Raw genomic sequence first — 8,080 nt, 5'->3', positions numbered from 1 at the left:
GCAGATTGAATTACATCCAATCTGACATGAAATATGAATGAGGTTAGAACTGGTGTTTGTATGCCACTTTTATTGTATTTTCAATTGCAAGCTAATATCCATAATATCCATAACAATCCCATGTCCTGTTTTTAAAGGTGACCAAGTTAAAAATCTATGTATTTTTTCTTCTTTTAATGCAATGTTTTGTGATGTATAAGCAGTGGGGAATGTTCCACTTTTTATTAGAGCGCCATCTAGTGGCACAATCCTAAATTCTTTCTTTTTCTTGGTATTGTTTTGAATAAAAGAGAGCTATCCTGGATGAAGATGATAGTATATGCTTTATGGGTTTATTAGATTTCATTTTGTTTCACATCATTAAAACAGATGCATTAGAACAGGGGCTGTAAATAATGACTTGTAATCGGTTGCATACCTGTAAAGTGGCACAAGGGGGCAGTTCAGACCTATATAGAGTAACAAAATGGAGAGGGACCATGTATTATTGCATTTATGTTTGCATGCCCCGAATCTTTTTCTTACAGATTTATAGCAAATATAGACCTGGGGCCGGTTGCATAAACCTCTAAGACTAGCCTTACAAGTTAGACATCGATTTTTTTTCTTCTTTAAAGTGACTGAGCATTACAGCCAAACTTATGTCCTAGTTTTCAAAACAAAGCCTTACAAGGCAATAAAATATAAAATAAAAAATAATGGCAGACATTTGGACAAAGTGGCGAAGATAAAAATCTTTGTCATTATTTTCTTATTAAAAGATAAGAACAAAGAAACATTACATATACACAACATATAATATGCAAATGAAATAAACAGTGCTTTGTTTTTTTCAGCTACAGAAGGTGTATTTAACAGAAACATTCAAGAAAGAATTAAATGAAAAAATCTAAAAATAAAATAGTACCCCCAAAAATGAAAATTGTCATCATTTACTCTCTCAAGTTGTTTTAAACCCAAATAAGTTTCTTTCTTCTGTTAAAAATAAAAGGACAGACAAGACAGTCAACCAATAAGAATATGACACATAAGACTAGGGGAGCACAAGACATAATCACATGATGGCAAGGGAAACACATTACAAACAGGAAACATGAGCATTTCAAAATAATAGACATGAAACATGAACATTAAACAAAACTAAATGTGACAATATTATTGCAAATTAAAATAACTGTTTTCTATTTTAATATATTTATATAATGTAAAAATGTAATTTATTCCTGTGACGGCAAAGCGGAATATTCAGGATCTATTACTCCAGTCTTCAGTGTCACATGATCCTTCAGAAATGCTGATTTTGGGACATTTTTGTGGAAACTGTTTCTTTTTTTTCTTTTTTTTTTACAGGATTCTTTGATGAATGTAAAGAGCAAAAGAACAGCATTTATTTGAAATGTATTTGTAAAAGCTAAAGGCCTTTACCATCACTTTTGATCAAATTATTGCATTCTTGGTAAAAAAAAAGTATTAATTACTTTAAAAAATTGTTTTATCTTATTGACCCCAAACTTTTGAACGGTGGTGTAGATCTAATACCGGCACGGACACAGGCACCGGCACGGACACCCGCATGAAACGGACACTGACATCGACACAGACACTGGCACGGACTCCGGCACGAACACCGACACGGACACACCAGCATTGATACCGGCACTGGAACAGGCACCGACATGGACACTGGCACAGACACCGACATGGACCACCGGCACGAACACCGACACAGGCACACTGACATGAACACCGGCACGGGCACGGGCACCGGCACATCGACACGGACACACCGACACTGGCACCGACACCGGCACAGGCACAGCAACATGGGCACGGACTCCGGCACGAATACCGACACGGACACACTGGCACGGACACCGACATAGACACCGGAACAGGCATCAACACGGACACCGACATGGAGCACTGACATCGACACCGGCACCGACACGGAGACCAACATGGACACTGGCACAGACACCAACATGGAGACGGACACTGGCAACTAGGGCTGAACGATACATCGAATTTTCATCGTCATCGCGATATGAACTCGCGCGATGAACACATCGCAACAGACAGCCTGACACGATGGAGGGAAAGCAGTTTATTACATGCATGTAATAAACGTTTGACGTTTAGCCCTGAAGACATGGTTGGCGCGTTCATGCTATTTGGCCAATCAGGTGAAGCCCCAGGAAGTGTCAGCTACGCTCAGAAATATTTGTTAGGTGTCAATTTAGTTGCGACACTGTGCCGTTAGCAAATACGATGGCGGAGGAAGGAGAGAAGAGTGAGGAAAATGTGGTGGCTGACCACAGAGGGCATATATAGCGTGATGTAATCACATATACAGTGAGGAAAATAAGTATTTAAACACCCTGCTATTTTGCAAGTTCTCCCACTTGGAAATCATGGAGGGGTCTGAAATTGTCATCGTAGGTGCATGTCCACTGTGAGAGACATAATCTTAAAAAAAAAATCCAGAAATCACAATATATGATTTTTTAACTATTTATTTGTATGATACAGCTGCAAATAAGTATTTGAACACCTGTCTATCAGCTAGAATTCTGACCCTCAAAGACCTGTTAGTCTGCCTTTAAAATGTCCACCTCCACTCCATTTATTATCCTAAATTAGATGCACCTGTTTGAGGTCGTTAGCTGCATAAAGACACCTGTCCACCCCATACAATCAGTAAGAATCCAACTACTAACATGGCCAAGACCAAAGAGCTGTCCAAAGACACTAGAGACAAAATTGTACACCTCCACAAGGCTGGAAAGGGCTACGGGGAAATTGCCAAGCAGCTTCGTGAAAAAAGGTCCACTGTTGGAGCAATCATTAGAAAATGGAAGAAGCTAAACATGACTGTCAATCTCCCTCGGACTGGGGCTCCATGCAAGATCTCACCTCGTGGGGTCTCAATGATCCTAAGAAAGGTGAGAAATCATCCCAGAACTACACGGGAGGAGCTGGTCAATGACCTGAAAAGAGCTGGGACCACCGTTTCCAAGGTTACTGTTGGTAATACACTAAGACGTCATGGTTTGAAATCATGCATGGCACGGAAGGTTCCCCTGCTTAAACCAGCACATGTCAAGGCCCGTCTTAAGTTTGCCAATGACCATTTGGATGATCCAGAGGAGTCATGGGAGAAAGTCATGTGGTCAGATGAGACCAAAATATAACTTTTTGGTCATAATTCCACTAAACGTGTTTGGAGGAAGAAGAATGATGAGTACCATCCCAAGAACACCATCCCTACTGTGAAGCATGGGGGTGGTAGCATCATGCTTTGGGGGTGTTTTTCTGCACATGGGACAGGGCGACTGCACTGTATTAAGGAGAGGATGACCGGGGCCATGTATTGCGAGATTTTGGGGAACAACCTCCTTCCCTCAGTTAGAGCATTGAAGATGGGTCGAGGCTGGGTCTTCCAACATGACAATGACCCGAAGCACACAGCCAGGATAACCAAGGAGTGGCTCTGTAAGAAGCATATCAAGGTTCTGGCGTGGCCTAGCCAGTCTCCAGACCTAAACCCAATAGAGAATCTTTGGAGGGAGCTCTGTGTTTCTAAGCGACAGCACAGAAACCTGACTGATCTAGAGAAGATCTGTGTGGAGGAGTGGGCCAAAATCCCTCCTGCAGTGTGTGCAAACCTGGTGAAAAACTACAGGAAACGTTTGACCTCTGTAATTGCAAACAAAGGCTACTGTACCAAATATTAACATTGTTTTTCTCAGGAGTTCAAATACTTATTTGCAGCTGTATCTTACAAATAAATAGTTAAAAAATCATACATTGTGATTTCTGGATTTTTTTTTTTAGATTATGTCTCTCACAGTGGATATGCACCTACGATGACAATTTCAGACCCCTCCATGATTTCTAAGTGGGAGAACTTGCAAAATAGCAGGGTGTTCAAATATTTATTTTCCTCACTGTATATGATGATGCAGTTCCTTGTACAGCTTTGCATGTTAAAATAAGAGTTTTAAAATCAATGTGGGCATGGACCGGAAACCTATGCAGGTTCCTAAGCACCCCAGAGATATGCTGACGAGAAGGAGTATGTGTAAGAACACGTGCAGCCGAGTTCTGAATGTGTTGCAGGCACTTAATAGACTCTGCCAGGTAGGCCAAGATAAAGGGCATTACAATAATCAACCCTAGAGGTAACGAGCATGGACAAGCCTTTCTGCATCAGGTAATGAAAGAAAAGGCCTAATCCTGGCAATATTTCTGAGATGAAAAAAGGCAATTTTGAAATGCTCTTGATATGTGAATCAAGTGTCAAATGAGAGTCAAAAATAATACCAAGATTACGAACTTGAGAGGATGGAAATACTACATTATTTTCAAGGTGCAAACTGAAATCTCTTCCATTGCAGGTGACTGCAAGGGTACCAACTAAAAGTACCTCTGACTTTGTACCATTCAATTTAAGAAAATTGTGGTACATCTATAATTTAATTTCCTGCAAACAGTCAGAAAGTGTTGCCGAGATACCTGTGATATTAGTTTTTGTGCTAATATAGATGTGGGTATCATTAGCATAGAAGTGGAAACCCCAAATCATGCTTTCTAATAATCTGCCCTATATTAAAAAGTATTGGGTGGAGGACAGACCCCTGAGGAACACCATGACATACCTCTCCGACATTAGATTTATTGTTTTCTAAAACAACAAACTGGGTTTGAAACTCCAGAACCTTTGCCAAAAAAGGAAGAATAGATATAGGCCTGTAGTTAGACAGGATTTTCTCTCAAATGTTTGCTTTTGCTTTAGACATAACCAACTGTGTTTATGTACACATTGTGTGTATTTGCCAGTATTAACCCAATAAGACTCGAAAGATAACTTAGTCCAGTAACCAGGCGCTGTTTGACAGGCATTTAAGGACATGTGCGCTTCGTGTGTATGAAAAGCGTGTGTTAGTGTAACCCCCCACCCAGGTCCTAGAGCGCCTATTGAGATCAGAGGAGTGAGGTTTACTCGGACAGCGACTACTAACTGGCCTCCGTTACATTAGAACAGCGCATCAGCACGTGAATGAAATGTTTAACCGACAAGGCTTTAAAGCACATATAAATAATGAACTTTTGTGAATTGCAGTATCCCGTGAGTGTAACTCGACCTCTGTGTTAACATGTGATGTGAATGTGTGTCGCATTGTACAGTATGTTGGGATGAAGGTGCCAGAAATGCAACTGATGGAATGCACTGTAGCACCATACTATATTCCTTCATATAGTATAGTATAGTTATGCACATATCATGTGCATTTTTATCGCACACCCCTAGCCTGACTGCTCCTGACTAACTGCTAGTGGGTCATAGAACACTGTTTTACAGTTTTTTTTCAACTGCTTACACACAAAATCCTTACTTGTCACACAGTTCCTGAAACCTGACACTCAGACACCATAACCACACACCAGATCTGCAAAACCATACACCAATTCTTGGCCTTCGACATTTTTTTGCAAACCACAACACACAATTCTCTACGTAACACACAAAAATCGAACAGGAAATAACTTGATTTCCTTTTTCAAACACAACCTATCAAAATGCCACGCTAATTCATCAGTGCCTCACACAAACATGTGTGAACATGTGCAAACACTCATTGCTTTACTTAACACCAACCAATCATGGCTTTAAAATAGGCCTACAAATAGGCCAAAGGTCAAGTTATAGGTTTTTCGGACTGTGTAATACTGTATTCACAACCACAAACGCTTACAGTAAAAAAATAAATAGTTTGGTTTCAATCTTGCTTTTGTGTTTACCGTGATTTTTTTTTTTAACATCTCTCTGCCAATTACTTTCAATCTTGTACAGAAATGTACATAGAAGCTCGTAAAAGAAGAGCTTTAGGTTTTGAATAACTGTGTATGATATATCCAAAATATATCATATTATGGCAAAGGTGTTTGCAACATAAGACAAATGTTTGCTTTTGAGATGTTTTTGTGATATTTTGAATGCAGTGCTTCATTTTGCATGAGATGTGAGGCAATTTTCATTTTGTGTGTGCAATTCTTGGATTTGTGTATAAAGTTTATACTTTTTACCATTTCGTAGGCTTAAACATTCTTATAAGTTACTTTTTCAAGAACACATTAGTGATGGAGCAGGACTGAGAACTGAGGAAATCTCTCTGACTTGACTTTCTGTCAACGTATACCCGGGAATGAACAATCATATGTTAACAAACCAGACTTACATTAACCTGACATGATTAGCCCTGGTTAAAAAGTAATGGGAGTTTATGTTGATTCTGAAACAGTGAATTTCAATTGAGGGTGTAAGGTGTTCTGAATAGTTCCGTACAACATGAGAGACCGGTAATAATGCCGGTTCATCCACTCAACATAAAAAATCAATCCCTTGAGGCAGATATTTTGAACTGTATAGTGTCATACCTGCTGTTAAGTCTAGTGGAAAAAGCTTAACTTTTGGAACTTTTGAGATGCTCAATGAAAGATTAATGTTGCACTTAATTAATGCCAAGCAGGGAACAGTGAAAATATTTTTGTCAACCCCAAAACAAAGAAGCATTAGCTGCCATTGATGTTAACCTTTAGCAGGCAGTTTGACAGGACTCTGAAATAATGAAATTGGAAGAAACCAGAGTATTTCTTCTTTGTGCTCTTAGTATTAAAACTGTTATGAATGTCATACAGTATATTGTTACATATAGATTCATTTGTAGGATGATACACTTTAAGGAACATAAATCAGACACCTTCTTTTTTTTAAACGGATGCAGTGTGCAATATTATGTCTAATGCAGTGTTATTTACTCTTCCTTCAAAATTTGTAATTACAGTGTTTCTGAATTGCTAAAACACTAAACCCCATTCTCTGAACCAAATTCTCAATAGCCTAAAGCAATTTGTCGAATAAATCACTCTTTCTGTAAAACATTAAACAAGTTCAGGTAGTTAAAAAATCTCATGCAAAACTCTAAACTCATTCTCACTCGCTAAAACATATTTCACACTGTGGTGTACTTATGTTTCAAAAAGCTAAACACAGGCAGGCAAAAGTTAAACACAACTACAACACAGTTGTCATCGTTTACACACAACGACTCAAAATAGTTCACACTTATTTCTAATGATGTGTCCAAACCAACAGTACATGATACAAGTAAGTTCTGAGTGCCAAAATTGACTCAAAATGTTGCACTGAATGTTGATACCAACAATGGATGTGACAATATACTGTAAGAGCAAGAGGAGGAAGAGTATGAGTATAAGAGGTGGTGAACGAAGAGGATGAGGACGAGGGAGAGCAAGGTGTGGAGAATGTTGCCAAGGCTGGATCTGGCTTTAGGGTTTTTCCCTTTGTCTGTAGAGATTATATTGTCTGTGATGTGGACAAAGTCCTCTGGCCAGACCAACATGAAGACATGATGCTGAAGCAGAATCAATCTCTCTCACTGACCTTGATTTTTTTTTTCAGTTGCACAACTCTTCTGAGTGTACTGTAACATGCTTTTCATTTAGAATTTATTACTGTAACCTTTTTGGCTTTTGCAGTTGGGTCACTGTATTTTTGCAGTATGCAAGTGCTGAATATACAGACATTCAATACAATATTCAGTACAATACTATACTTACAGTACATACAGCATACAATTCATTCACCTTACTGTAAGATGTCATTACTATACTTTTTTACGTAATTGCCAAATTGATTAACTTTGTTACAATATACTTTTGTTCTGTAACTAACTGCATGCTTTGGATGCTGTGTTCTCCATTTTTTGATGTAGTGTCTAATGAATGATGTGTAGCGTTTATAATATTGACTCATGTATGTATTATCTGAAAGCCTTGTTTGATTTTGAGCACAGATAAAATGGTTTTGAGGCAATTGTTTGATTTTGCCAGAAGAGTTGCAAGAATTTCAACCAAAATTTGGTTTTGTGCTTAAGGTTTTTAGAAAATGAGTGATGGTTTCAAGAAATGTGTTTTAGCAATTAAGAAAAACTGTAATTCCAAACAACACCTACAGACCTTGGTTACTCAAATAAACGTGTTAAGTGAAAGGGATGAT

This window comes from Rutilus rutilus, assembly GCF_951802725.1.
Source record: "Rutilus rutilus genome assembly, chromosome: 9".
Classification (NCBI taxonomy): Eukaryota; Metazoa; Chordata; class Actinopteri; order Cypriniformes; family Leuciscidae; genus Rutilus; species Rutilus rutilus.
The sequence above is the reverse complement of the archived record's forward strand: the minus strand, read 5'-3'. Positions refer to the sequence as shown.